Below are 15,871 nucleotides of genomic sequence, written 5' to 3'. Positions count from 1 at the left end.
TCAATCACAAATGCACACACTGCACACACAAATATATACACAGAGAGAGAGAGAGACACACATTCACATACACAAACACACAGGCACAAAGATGTGCATATATATACACACAGCACAAACATATACAAAAAACCCCGCACACACACATACATACATACACACAAACAAATACACAGACACACACACTCACACACACACAAACACAAACACATATACCCTTAAAAATAAAATCTTTGTTTTAAATCACAGGAAAATGAATTCTAACATGTGTTACAAGAGTAATAACAATTCTCCAACAGTTTCAAATAGTAAGGAAGAGGAATACTTCCCAAGTCCTCACAAGGGGCTAATAGTGTCCTGATACATAGAGCAAGGAAGTACATAGCAAAAGCCATGGAGCTATATCTAAGATAAATATTTATGCCAGCTTCTAACAGAATACTGCTAAATTATATTTATGTTCCCTTAACATTGCCCACCATGACAAAATGGGACACACCCCAGGAATGTCAGCTTTTTCAATACACATAGAAAAGAAAGGAATGAAACACATACCATTTTGTCAATATAAATAGCAAATCTATTTCGCTGACCATCAAATTCTGATAAAATATCTCAGCAAATCAGATGCCTAAAGTCCATATTCCTGTACAATAAAAGTTCTTGATGAGAGGACATATCATTCTCTCAGGCATATGAGCATCATACGAATGACGTAAGTGTGAACCTGGGACAAAAGATATGTAGAGGAAAAGGAAGGAAACATATCCAAATGACTTATTTTACTGTTTCCTGAGAGTTCTCACACCCAAAAATTTTTTCAGAGCCTCTGTGACACTCTTATTCCTGAGACTGTAGATTAGTGGATTCAACAGAGGGGTTAGTATCGTGTAAAACACAGACACCACCATGTCCTTCTCAGGGGTGTGGAAGGAGACAGGGAGCATGTAGGTGTAGACAGCAGCACCATAGAAGAGGATGACCACAGTCATGTGGGAGGAGCAGGTGACGAGGGCCTTCTTCCTGCCCTCTGCCGAGTTCATCCTGATAACTGTGAGGAGGATGGATGAATAGGAGCTTGAGATGACTATCACAGGAATGACAAGCATGAGCACACAGCACAGGTACATGAGGGTCTCATAGAGCCAGGTGTCTGAGCAGGAGAGCTTTGTCACAGCAGGCACCTCACAGAAGAAGTGGTGGATTTCTTGGGATCCACAGAATGGGAAGGTCATGGTGACAGGAGTGAGTAAGAAGCCATCCAAAGATCCCAGGAACCAACAGACAGACATCAGGAAGAGACACACCCTATGGTTCATGAGGACAGGATACCGGAGTGGATGACAGATGGCCACATAGCGGTCATAAGACATGGTAGCCAAAAGGAAAAATTCTGAACCTGCTAGTGTTGCATAGAGGAACATCTGCATCCCACAGGCAGTAGCTGATATCTTGTGGTTTCCCAGTACCTGGTCCATGAGCATCTTGGGCACAGTGACAGAAATGTCCCATCATGTCCATGAGGGACAACTGGCTGATGAAAAAGTACATGGGTGTGTGGAGGCGGGTGTCACATTGTATCAGAAGGATCAGAAGGGCATTGCCAATCAATGCCATCAGGAAAACCACAAATATGACTACTGCAAGCAGAGCAGGGTGCTTGGACTGAGTGAAGAATCCCACAAGGATGAAATATGACTGTCCAGTGTAGTTACTCATCCAGTTGGTGAAGTTCATAAATGTTTTCTAGGTAAGGAAGAATGTTTTGGGGTTGTGTCATCATGTGACCCAAGGAACTAATACTCAGTGATGTTCCCGTTTACCTGATTATACTACCAGATGAAGTTCCCTGGGCCTGGAGATCTGAGGATTGCATATTACACATAATCCAATCAATTTTTTTGAAAACTTAGAATTCATGTCTTGATCAGAACCACTGGTAATTCAGGACAAAATTTCCATAGTTCAAGGTCATGAACTTTCCTAACAACAAATAGTATCTTCTGCCAAGTACTAACAACTTGAGAAATTCTGCCCCAGACTAACACAAATAATGATTGAGTGACAAAAAAACCATAAAATCAAAATTATTTTGAAAATTTTCGTTTTAAAATAAGCCTTGCAATTGGAATCTTAAAAACTGCGAGGTGTATTTCATATTTTAAAAAAAACAGTATACACACGGACTTTGGACTCCCATAGAACAATGTGAGGTGCACTCTCACTCTGAACTCTTGGGGAAGGGTCTAGGCCCTGCCCTATATGAAATAACAGACTATGGACACCCCCATGGAGGGCCTCACCCTCCCTGGGGGAATGAGGGATAACGGGGGGGGAGGTTGGAGGGAGGGCACGGGAGGAGGGGAGGGAATGGGAGAGGGACCTGGAACTGACTTGTGAAGCAACCTCGTTTCTTATCTAAATTTAAACTGGAAAATAAAATATAAAAAAATTAAAACTTATAGGGGAAATTTCAGCAAATGGACATCCCTGGTCCCCGAGATTTGGCTCCTTTGAGAATTTCTGTGCTGCTTAAGAAACTTTACCTTCACACAAGCAGTACCAATTCTCAGAACCCTAAAAATTTTTAGCAAGAAAACTACTCGTTGACCAAATACTGCCTCAATTGCAGATGTCACTCAATACAGTAGTGCTCCATCTGCTACCTAAAGTAATGCTACTGATAATGATGGTGGAGGTGGCGATGATGTTGGTAATTTTGGTTTCTGATTTGCTCAAGGTGAAATAAAGCAAAGCAATGAAAGTTCTTTCAATATCACAAAGTAAAAATAGTTGTGCACACAACACTGTGTTAAGATCTCACCAACCTGGAGGGCCATCTTAGAGATGAGTAATATTGTTGTATTATGGGCTACAATTCTTTCGTTTTACAGTTTAAATATCATGCCCAAATTTAAGAGTTTGGTTTTCAAAATAATAAGTAAGAGAATTTCAAATAAATAATGTTTACAGTCTACTTAAAGAAAACTTTGGATTTGATATTCTGTACATGTATATGTGTGCTTATTTTGTATAAATGTATAAAATTTTAAATGTGTTTAAATAAGCATTCATATGAACTTAAGAATTTACAAAGAAATACTTAACATAGTTATACATTTATCCCTGGTTGGCAGTTAGGAGAAAAACTTGCCTGTGTAAGATCTCAGCTTCTCCAAGTTCACCTCCTCACAACTCCCACCACATGCTCTAACTCCATAGGACCCTGAGGTGACTGTGCTCACAGACCACGCCAGGCTGTGCTTGCAGCACCATCTGCTTTGTGGCTGTCACTGTCCTTATCTCATGGGGTCCAGGAAGAAGAGAGAAAGCTGAGCAACACTGAGATGCTCCTGGCACGGGCGCCCTGCTCCCTATGCTCCATGCTCACAGCCTGACTCTGCACTGGACTCTGAACACAAGTCAAGGAGACTTTGAAGTTGCTGGTGCTTAATAGGCTCCTGCCAGTCTGTGCAGGACAAGAAGTAAATATGATGAAGTCAAATGTTTAAATGGCTGCAAAATGAGTAAAAGCAACAGGCACAAAATATGCCTAGCCTTTCTGAAGCCAGCTAAAGCTTATGCCATGTCTTCTCCTTCAAAAGATTAGACTTTTCAAATTAAAATATTTATGTTTATTTTAGTGTGCATGTGTGTTTTGACTGCATGTATGAATGTGGGGAGGGTTGCAATACACTAGTCACTATTGCTCAAGGAGGGCAATGGAGGATGTTGGATCCTCTGAAAACCATTGCAGATGTTTGTGAGCAGCCCTGTGGGTGTTGGGAGTTGAACCTGGGTTTTCTACAATAGAAACAAGTGCTCTTAACAGCTGATCCATCCCTCCAGCGCCATCTAATTCCAGAATCTGCAAATGTTGAGTTATGTTAGCTCTCAAACTGCACAAATATCTCCTCTTCCTGAGAGGAGTTTAGCTGTGGTTACAGGGCAGGGGGAGTCCAGAAAGAGCTGCAAACTCCAAAGTGTTCACACCTTTGTGAGAGTTCCCTAAGCTATTCCTGCTACTGGACTGGGAAAACCTGTGCTGTTTTGATGCTCAGGAAGCTGAGAGAACTGAAGGGTCCTGATGCCTTCCTCAAAATGTTGGGCAAACTGGAAGCACATGGTAGAAGATGTATGGAGAGACATAGAGAGTTACGATAAACAGATGAACAGATAGAATGGCAGGCAGACAGACAAGAGATTTCATTTCTACCCAAGTTTCTTTGGCAGATAGAGACTATCTATGTTCAAAATATAAACATTCCAAAACACTGCAGAGACAGCAAACTGTTTGGTTTATATTTGTGGACAAGGCAGGTCTCAGGTTAGGGCAGTGGCCACCACATATAGAAACCTAAACACTAGGGTGGACGGAGGACATAAGAAACCTGGTTTCTGTGCTGGTCAAATCAGCACTGCACTCTGTCAAATGGGAGTTTCTGACATCACTCAGGACACCAGGAGGACTAGAACATGGTGACTGAGACACATATGGAGATTGCAGCATGGTCAGTTCTGTTCCAGCTCTCCAGTTTGCATCTCCTGTGGACCGCCAGGTCAGTGTCACACTGGGTCACTAACTGCACTGGTACAGTGACCCCAGGCTACTGGAGTCAGCAGCATCAGAGTCTGTTCTGAAGCCGGCCTACAGCACATCTCCCCAGGAGACCCAGTTACTCACCCCATCTCCTTCATCTTCAGAGGAAAACTAAGAATGTGTACCTAGTATCAATCAAGCAACTGAAAAAAGATGTACATTTCACTATTCTGGGGGACAAAGAACATGCCCCTTCCCCAGTTCCCTTAGAAACCCCATTTCCCTCTGGTGTCTGCAGTTCAATCTAGACAATGCCCTGCTGCTCTCATCATTGAAAACATGGGATGAGCATGAAATTCTTGGTGTCATTGTGACACTCTGTAAGCTTGTAGTTCCATGACTGCTAGAGAACACCATAAGATTAGTTGAGAAGGCAGCATACATGTTCTGCTAAGTAGCTGAAACTAAAACATGATAAGACAGATGCATTATGCGAACAGTATTTGAACGTTTTGAAATAAATTACATGATCTTTTCTGCAGAAAATAAAAAAAGATAGAGGAAAACCAAAGGCTTACAGTTAGGAACTACTAGAAGTTTCAGAGAGCAGATGTGAAGTCGGTAACAATGTGCGCTCTGCAGTCTCCCTTCAGCTCAAACTCACCCCAGATGCTGCTGGCAGCTTTGGACATGTGGGTCAAGGTGTAGTGGCTGTTTAAGAGCACAAGGGATAGGAGGGAGTGATGTCATCTCTGGGTGGACTCTGTTCATTAAGGGCTGGTGTGGTGGATTTTTGTCAATAATGTTCCTTGGAGACTTTGAAGATATAATTAATAGAGCTAAAAAAAAAAGGCTGAGAGATATCTCCATTACACAACTATGGTTTTGTCCTTGTGCCGTTTCAATCTCCCAGATTAGTAGAAGTGTAATTGTAACCAGAATTAAATGATCTGAAATTCGAACACTGTATATAAATATCAAGCAGGAGATAGTTAAGTCAGGTAATATGTGGCCAAAGCATTCGGCATTCGGTTTGTCTCTCTGTCTGATGGTCTCTCTCTCTCTCTCTCTCTCTCTCTCTCTCTCTCTCTCTCTCTCTCTCTCGTCTCGCTCGCTCGCTCGCTCGCTCTCTCTCTCTTGCTCACTTGCTCTTGCTCTCTCTCTCTCTTTCTACCCTTCCCCCCCCCCGTGTGTGTGTGTGTTCAAATAAACTTCCAGTAGTTTTCAGAGGTGTGGACTCTCAATTTGGAGTTCAACTATGTAGGCACAGACACTGCCCCTTACTAGTGCCCAACAGACTGACCCAGAGGTCCCATCGCTCTCTGCCATCTTGTCCTCTCACTATTGCAGCATCCCTGTGCTATGTGGTCAGTCACAAGCCATGTTCTTCAGAGCTCCATAGAACTTAAATGCTTGTTTCATTGTAAATAGTGACATGAAAATTATAGAACAATCTACAAGTACAGATGTCTTTAGTGAAAAATGTAAATGTATTACAGTCACTTGGACAAAATTCATAGTCTTAAGAGTCTGCACATTGTGGTCACTCGTATACAGAAACAGAGCTGTATTCACCTTTCTCCCTGCTAATGGCTTTCCTTGTCCCATGAGCTGCCATGTAGACTTTGGGAACAGAAAAGTCAGCACTTGTCTACAAGGCAGCTCCTGACACTGTGAAACCTAGCCAGCAGGGAGAACACTTCCTGGTCATCACTAACTTGATTTTTCCATGTCTTGTGAACACTGTGTGTGGTGTCTTCTGCAGCAAGGTCTTACCATCAAGGTCTAGGAGGTAACCAAGAGCAATGGCACCAGCCTGTGTAGTTTGGAGGGTCTCTAGGACATGCATGAGGAACAAGTCAATAACAGATACCTGACACCTGGCACTGAGCTATTGTGCAGTCCATAGCTTCTGGGAGCCATATCTCTTGGGTAGAGCACGTACATCCCTATGAATACATAAAGAAGACTAGCAATTGGGAAAAAATTTTTCAATCGAATGGACCCAAGAAACAAGCCGGGGTAGCAATCCTAATATCTAACAAACTAGACTTTAAAATAAAATCAATCAAAAGAGATGAAGGAGGTCATTACATACTCATCACAGGTGAAACCCACCAAGAGGAAGTGTCTATTCTGAACATCTATGCCCCAAATACAAAGGCATTCACATTCGTTAAAAAAACATTATTAGAACTTAAATCTCATCTAAAGCCCCACACAGTTATAGTGGGAGATTTCAACACACCACTCTCACCACTAGACAGGAATACCAAACAGAAACTCAACAAAGAAGCAAAAGGGCTAATAGAAGTAATGACCCAACTGGGATTAACAGATATCTATAGAACATTTCATCCACATAAAAAAGAATATACCTTCTTCTCACCACCACATGGAACCTTCTCAAAAATAGACCACATACTTGGCAACATATCAAACCTCAGCAGCTACAAAAAAATTGGAGTAACTCCATGCATCTTATCAGACCACCATGCTTTAAAATTAGAATTCAACAACAACACAAATTGCAGAAAACCTACAAACTCATGGAAATTGAATAATGATCAACTGCACCATCCCTGGGTCAAAGAGGAAATAAAAAAGAAATTAAAGACTTCCTCGAATTCAATGAGAATGAAGACACAACATACCCAAACCTATGGGACACTTTGAAAGCAGTGCTACGGGGGAAGTTCATAGCGCTAAATGCTCACATGAAGAAACAGGAGAACAGTTATACCAGAGAATTAACATCACAGCTGAAAGCTCTAGAACACAAAGAAGCACACTCCCCCAGGAGGAGTAGACGCCAGGAAATAATCAAATTGAGGGCTGAAATCAATAAAGTAGAAACCAGGAAAACAATACAAAGAATCAACGCAACGAAGAGTTGGTTCTTTGAGAAAATCAACAAGATAGACAAACCTTTGTCCAAACTTACCAAACAGCAGAGAGTGAACACGCAAATTAACAAAATTAGAAATGAAAAGGGGGACATAACAACAGACTCTGAGGAAATCCAGAGAATCATTAGGTCATACTTTGAAAACCTGTACTCCACAAAATTCGAAAATTTAAAGGAAATGGATGACTTCCTGGACAGCTATCAATTGCCAAAACTAAATCAAGAACAGATAAGCAATTTAAATAGACCTATAACCCCTATGGAAATAGAAGCTGTCATCAAAAGTCTCCCAACCAAAAAAAGCCCAGGTCCAGATGGCCTCAGTGCAGAATTCTACCAGAAATTCAAAGAACAGCTTATACCAATTCTTCTCAAAGTGTTCCACACAATAGAAGCAGAAGGGTCTTTGCCAAACTCTTTCTATGAGGCTTCAATAACCTTGATCCCCAAGCCACACAAAGATACAACTAAGAAAGAGAACTTCAGACCAATATCCCTCATGAACATTGATGCAAAAATACTCAATAAAATACTGGCAAATCGGATCCAAGAACACATCAAAACAATCATTCACCACGATCAAGTAGGTTTCATCCCAGGAATGCAGGGATGGTTCAACATACGAAAATCCATCAACGTAATCCACCATATAAACAAGCTGAAAAACAAAAATCATATGATCATCTCACTAGATGCTGAAAAAGCCTTTGACAAAATCCAACACCCCTTCATGATAAAGGTCTTGGAGAGATCTGGGATAACAGGGACATACTTAAACATAATAAAAGCTATATACAGTAAACCAACAGCCAACATCAAACTAAAAGGACAGAAACTCAATGCAATTCCTCTAAAATCAGGAACAAAACAAGGCTGTCCACTCTCTCCATACCTTTTCAACATGGTACTTGAAGTCCTAGCTATTGCCATACGACAACAAAGGGGGATCAAGGGGATACAAATTGGGAAGGAAGAGGTCAAACTTTCACTGTTTGCAGACGATATGATAGTTTACATCAATGACCCAAAGAACTCTACCAGGGAACTCTTACAGCTGATTAACACCTTCAGCAAAGTGGCAGGCTACAAGATCAACTCAAGAAAATCAGTAGCCCTACTATATACAGATGATAAAAGGGCTGAAAGAGAAATCAGAGAAACATCACCCTTTACAATTGCCACAAACAACATAAAATACCTTGGGGTAACGCTAACCAAACAAGTGAAAGACCTGTATCGTAAGAACTTTGAATCTTTAAAGAAAGAAATTAAAGAAGCCCTCAGAAAATGGAAAGATCTCCCATGCTCTTGGATAGGTAGGATCAATGTAGTAAAAATGGCAATCCTGCCAAAAGCAATCTACAGATTCAATGCAATCCCCATTAAAATCCCAGCACAGTTCTTCACAGACCTTGAAAGAACAATAATCAATTTTGTATGGAAAAACAAAAGACCCAGGATAGCCAAAACAACCCTGTTCAACAAGGCAACGTCCGGAGGCATCACCATCCCTGACCTCAAGCTCTATTATAGAGCTATAGTCCTGAAAACAGCTTGGTATTGGCACAAAAATAGACAGGTAGACCAATGGAATCGAATTGAAAACCCGGGTATTAACCCACACACATACGAACATCTGATCTTTGACAAAGAAGCTAAAAATATACAATGGAATAAAGAAAGCATCTTCAACAAATGGTGCTGGCATAATTGGAGACTGGCATGTAGAAGAATGCAGATCGATCCATGTCTATCGCCATGCACAAAACTTAAGTCCAAATGGATCAAAGACCTCAACATAAATCCAGCCACACTGAACCTCTTAGAAGAGAAAGTGGGTGGTACCCTTGAACGAATTGGTACAGGAGACAGCTTCCTGAACATAACACCAGTAGCACAGGCAGTAAGATCAACAATTAATAAATGGGACCTACTGAAACTGAGAAGCTTCTGTAAGGCAAAGGACACAGTCAGCAAGACAAAAAGGCAGCCCACAGAATGGGAAAAAATATTCACTAATCCCACATCTGACAGAGGGTTGATCTCCAAAATTTACAAAGAACTCAAGAAGCAAGTCTCCAAAACACCAAAGGACCCTATTAAAAAGTGGGCTGCAGAACTAAATAGAGAGTTTTCAATAGAGGAGTCTAAAATGGCTGAGAGGCACTTGAGAAAGTGCTCAACATCCTTAGCCATCCGGGAAATGCAAATCAAAACAACTCTCAGATACCATCTCACCCCTGTCAGAATGGCTAAAATCAAAAACACCAATGACAATTTATGCTGGAGAGGATGTGGTGAAAGGGGGACACTCCTCCATTGCTGGTGGGAGTGCCAACTGGTTCAGCCACTTTGGAAATCAGTGTGGAGATTCCTCAGAAAAATGGGAATAAACCTACCACAAGACCCAGCAACTCCACTCTTAGGCATATATCCAAAAGATGTCCATTCATACAGCAAGGATGTCGGTTCCACTATGTTCATAGCAGCTTTATTTGTAATTGCCAGAACGTGGAAGCAACCTAGATGTCCCTCACCTGAAGAGTGGATAGAGAAAATGTGGTACATCTACACAATGGAGTACTATTCAGCAGAAAAAAATAATGGAATCATGAGATTCGCAGGCAAATGGATGGCACTAGAAGAAACCATCCTGAGTGAGGTAACCCAGTCACAAAAAGAGAAACATGGCATGTACTCTCTCATATATGGATTTTAGACATAGATCTGGGGAGTGCCAGCCTACACTCCTATGACCAGAGAGTCTGGGAAACCGAACCTTCATTCAGTGGCTGATGGAAGAAGAGGCAGACTCCCAAGGCTAAACACTGAGCTGAACTCAAGAAAGCCAGTAACAGAGAGGGAGGACTGATGACCACAAGGATTAAGACTGGGCTGGTGTAACCCCCAGAAACAGCTGACCTGACAAGGGTTAGCTCTTGAATCCCAGGCTGATGCCTGGGAATCCAGCGTGGGACTGATCAAGACCCCCTGAGCGTGGGTGTGAGTGAGGAGGCCTAGGTAATCTATTGAGCCTTGGGAAGTAGATCAATATTTATCCTGGGTATACAAATGGACTTTGGACTCCCATCCAACAATGTGAGATGTACGCTCACCCTGAACTCTTGGGGGGAGGGTCTAGGCCCTACCCTGGATGAAATGACAGACTATGGACACCCCCATGGAGGGCCTCACCCTCCCTGGGGAAATGGGGGGGATATTAGAGGGGTTGGGGGAGGGCACGGGAGGAGGGGAGGGAAAGGGAGAGGGACCTGGAACTGACTTGTGAAGCAACCTTGTTTCTAATTTAAATTTAAAAATAAATTATAATAATAATAATAAAAGAAGTTTATTAGAAGAGTTGTTAATGCCATGGACAGAAAGACAGACAACAGAATGATGAGGGCTCTGTAGAGTCTGGGTCCTGGTGACAGAGATAGACAGCATGGGAGTGATTCTGAAGGGAGGAATCAGGGGCCCATTTGGCATAAGGGGCAGTATATTTTCATAGCTCTCTAAGGGAGTGTTTTCATAGCAGGAAGCTGCAGCCAGGCTGTCTGATTTCCTGATAGGAGACAGACAAGGGACGGAGAACAGAAAGTGTGGCCACCAATATCTCTTTGATGTTAAGTCATTCCCCCAGTTACTTAGCAGGTGTCTGCCCCTGTCTGAGAGAGGAAGGACTATTGCAGACATGGGCCTGAGTAGAAGTCCTGTCTATACTCCAGCATTTCGTTCTTACAGTTTTGAGTGTGTACTTTGTGTCCATAGTACTACTCAGTCTTCAAAAGGGACATAAATCCTGTTGTTTATAACAATATGGATGAACCCAGAAAACATCATATTAATGTAAATTAACCTAGCACTGCCTCATAACATCACTCATGTGGGCTTTTTCTAAACAGGTGTGCAGAAGCCGAAAGTATGAGGGCCTTGTCAAGGCTGGAAACTATGAGACTGGTTAATCACGTACCTCACCCGATTAGGACAGAAAGTTCAAGGGCTCTGTATGAAGTGTTTCTGATTAAACATTTTTATGAGGATTTTAAATGTTCTCACTGAATAAACTGAGGACATGACCACTCTAAGGTACAATTGGGAGGGGGAGGATTTTATTGTAGATATGAGAAAAAGAACAGTCAGAAGCACCTAGAAGAGTCCAAAGCAGTAGACTAAGTAGACTAGTAGACTAAGCACGGGCAGCAGACTGAACTGTGTCATGAAGGTGGAGGGGGCAACAGGGGAGGACCAAGGCATGAAGACAAAAATAGGACCCAGAGATCACATGGTTTCACTGGTTGTATAGGATGAGGAGCTGGGGGCATGGAAGCCCACGAGCTGGAGAAGTTTAGGGTGGGGGTGGGGTGAGAAGAACTGAGAAGAGCCACAGGAGGTTGTGATATTGAGAGAGCCTGGAGGCCAGCATACATTTTTGTTTGTTAATAGGCACCACAGACAGCCATTTGCCCAGGGTTTCTTTTGGGCCTTACTCACTACATATAAAAAAGAATAGTATTTGAGGCAAAGAATCAAATGGATCTAATCACTAGGCAATATATCCATATAGCAAACCACCATACTATATATAGTAAATATATAGTTTTTACCTGTCAAATCTAACTTTTTAAACTTGGAAAATATGAATCATAAAATGTTTTTAAGGTGAAAGAAAAATATTTTTTAAAATGTGTGTGACTGAACATTGATGCTATACCTGAAAATTGCAAGGAGAATGACCAAATCCATGACTGTTCAATTGAAGCAAGCTTTATTCTAGATGTGACCCAGAACTGGCCAGTTGGCTGTCTCCCCATAAGTCAGGATTTTAGAGAGAGGCCCTTACTGGCTGGCCTTTTGAGGTCCCTTTTGACGGGGCTCTGGATGACCCAGGTATGGCAAACAAGCCCAATTAAAACTAAACACCTCATCCTAACACAGGGCTTCCCCTTTTTTCTTTATAAACTGCCATTGCTTATGGTCCTGTCTGCCTCCTCTCTAACCAGAGGCAGCCTGTGTCCCTCCAGAACAATCATCCCTGCCCCACCTCCCTAGTCCCTTTCCCCATCTCCTTCATCCTCTACCTCTCATATTTGTCTCTTATTCCCTGCCCTCTGTCCCTCTGGGGCAAATAAACCTCCTTTATGATGAGAACTTGGTCTTGGCGTGTTCTGAGCAGATGCCAGTCCTTTCTCCTTTTATTGGGGGGAAATAAAAAATTATCAGCTGTAAGCATGCTTACTGGGGTAAGAGGACTGGCTATTAAGGACTGTTAAACAAAACAGGGAGAGAATATAGAAAAATTAGATGAAAATGAAAGAGAAAGACAAGGACATACATCAAAGAATGTAGTCACACCTCCTGAAACAAAGGCATGGTTGCCATTTCCTGGAACAGGCAGTGCGGAGCCATTTGTAATTAAGCTGGGGCGTAGCACAATCCTTGAGAAATGGAGGTTTAATCATAAACAGAAAGGAACCCAGTTTGTCTTTACTATATGATGGCTTTTAGGCCTAAAATGGAGGCAGGCTGGTGCTCCACTTTGGTTGAGATTGTAGGTGGTATGCCTACAAGAAACAGGAACATTTTTTGAATTGTAAACTCAATGCATGTTTATCTAAGGGATTTTACAGGTAATTCCCTGGCTGACCAGTAAAGTCACTGAAGTTCAAGATTTCTCACCCCATCCCTCTTAAGATGGGTGATGAACCAACCTGCCTCCATCTTAGGCTTCAAAGCCATCTTATAGCAAAGACAAAACTAGGCTCGTTTCTGTTTATGATTAAACCTCTGTGTTATATCCCCAATTTTAGACCAAAGGACTCTTAGAGGAACTAGTATTACAAAAGTAAAAACAACAACAAAAAACCCCAAAACTTTATTACAGTAAAAATCTTTATCACACCCCACTGGAATAGGAGAAGAGAGAGGCCTCCATATTGAGATACTTAGACAATATATAGGGAAAACAAAGGTGTTGGGTTCAACCAGAAGTCAACCAATCAGACAGACAAAATGTTCACAAAAACTGCAAAAGTAGAACTGTGCATTTGCTAAAGAGTCGGCCAATCAGAACAGGCAGCACATTTAAGATTAAGACACATTTGGTGTCCTGACTTAGAAACAGGTGTGACAGGTTTTTTTTTGTTTTGTTTTGTTATTCCAATCTTTTTTATTATTTTAATTTTAAATAGCTTGTTTTACATGTCAATCCCAGTTCCCTCTCCCTCCTCTCCTCCCGCACCCTCCCATCCCCCCCAGCCTCCCACCCTATTGCCAATTCCTTCCACATAGGGAATATCTAGAGTCTGTCATTTCACTCAGGGCAGGGTCCAGGCACTCCCCTAAGAGTCCAGACTGAGAGAGCATCCCTCTTTGTGTTATGGACACATGATGTCTGTTTGTATGCCAGGGATAAACACTGATCCACTGCCCAGGGCCCCATAGGTTGCCCAGGCCTCCTCACTGACTCTCACATTCAGGGGGTCTGGATCAGTCACATGCTGGCCTCCCAGCTGTCAGTCTGGGGTCCAAGAGCTCTCCCCTGTTCAGATCAGCTATCTCTGCTGGTTTTGTCAGCCCATTCTTTGCCAATTTGCTCATCGCTCCTCTCTCTCTGTCACTGGGTTCCTTGGATTCAGTTCAGTGTTTAACTGAGGGTGTTTGCCTCTGCTTCCATCAGTCACTGGATGAAGGTTCCAGGATGGTTATAGACATCAAGTTCATTATCAGGAATGGGCATTCGAGGTGGTCTCTCCACTACTGCTTAGCTTGCCAGTTGGTGTCATCCCTTTAGATCACTAGAGGCAGGTGTGACAGGTTTTCCTAAGGCAGGCTTTAGCATCTCTAAGGTAACACAGTAACAGGCTTTATATTTCTGTGTCTTACAATCTCTAAAGCAAATGTTTTAATTAGAGATCTATTTAATTCTTAATAAACATGGGTGTCAGACCAGATCCAGGTGAGGAACTCTGTTTCTCAAGGGTTGGGCTATGCCCCACCTGGAACCTTAACTACAAATCATCCTATACTGCCTGTTCCAGGAAATGGCAACCAAAACCTTTGTTTCAAAAGGTTATTATTGTCACCTGCTGCTGTGGGTACCTTAAGATCATATTGCAATCATGTCTTTGTTTCAAAAAGCTGTAATGGTCTTTCAACCCTACCTGTGTTTTAAAAAATTGTTATCGTTACCTTGTTATGACTACCTTGTTTCCACCACCTTGTCATGTTCTATTCCTGTATCCTTGCCTATTTTATCCACCAGATCCCTAGTTTGGAAACCGCTTACCCCCGAGGTATAAAAACCTTGTCTTCCTCACATTGAGTGGGGAGACCCTCACTCAAGTCTCGGGATAAGCTGATACCCCAATAATTCAAGAGAGACTGTTCTTGATGCAAGCACACGAGGTTTATTTGGGGGAACCAGTGCATTAGGTCCGAGCTCATAAGCCTCGCAGGGGCAGAGGAGTTCGACCCCTAGTAGCTGCAGTTGGGGGTTTTTAAAAGTGAAAAACCGAATGGGGGAGTTCGGCAAACATCATAAACATAAAGGATGAGGAAGTTAAATGATAGCTTACGTCTTAACAGGAAGGTTATCTCAAGCAAGCATTCTTTGGGCATTGTATAGTTAAACATTGAGCAGGAATGTGGTGAGCAAGTTCCTGGATCAGGCAGTGTTATCTTTTAAGTTTATCTTGGGGTCTCCGGTTTCTCAGGAGAGGGCAGAAGGACAAGTCATTCTGTGATGGGCTAGTCACTAGGGGTCTAAAAATGTTGAATTGGGATTTCTCAGCATCCAGTGCTGATCTCTGGATTCTTGCCCTAGGGGGAGGCAACCTGTGTACAGGAGTGAAAAAACTTGCATTAATTAATCATCTGCTTTAGTTAATTTGGACATGATGTTTTGGCTTGGTGGTCTTTCTCCTCCCATCTTTAGGATTAACAACAGGGGCTTCTCTACATAGACCTAGCTGCCTTAGAACTCACTATGTAGATTAGGCAGGCCTCAAACTCACAGAAATCCACTTGTCTCTGCCTTTTAAAAGTATATACCACCACACCCAGCTGCAGTCCAAGAATTCTAAAGACATCCTTTCCTCAAACAACTGGTACTTAATCCAGTTGTGCTATCAGCCCAGAAGTCTTTGGCATCCAATTTCTTCAAACAATTTACTTCAGGAACCCATGAGTTCTGATAGTTTCCTCCTAAAAGACTAGATTTCTCAGTTTCCCTTGCAGATCACAGAAGTCATTTCTGCCCCTTTAAAAGAGACTGAATTTCACCTTACCCCTGTAGGCGTTTTTTGGCCAATTCACAAGTGTAGGTTAACAAAATGCTCCCTGCTTAGGACTAAGTCTCTATTTCTTCCTTCTTTCTCAGTAGATGCTTTTAATAAACAAACAAATTGAGCTCCTGTCACACA

General features: G+C 42.2%; 1 pseudogene; it reads right to left on the bottom strand.

The window, feature by feature from the left end:
• Positions 1-782: 782 nt before the first annotated feature.
• Positions 783-1,737, bottom strand: LOC121141144 (annotated as a pseudogene).
• Positions 1,738-15,871: the final 14,134 nt, after the last annotated feature.

The sequence above is a fragment of the Mesocricetus auratus genome, unplaced genomic scaffold (genome assembly GCF_017639785.1).
Source record: "Mesocricetus auratus isolate SY011 unplaced genomic scaffold, BCM_Maur_2.0 Super-Scaffold_100007, whole genome shotgun sequence".
In the NCBI taxonomy this organism is placed as follows: domain Eukaryota; kingdom Metazoa; phylum Chordata; class Mammalia; order Rodentia; family Cricetidae; genus Mesocricetus; species Mesocricetus auratus.
Note: the sequence above shows the minus strand (reverse complement) of the source record. Positions and strands in the feature narration are given on the sequence as shown.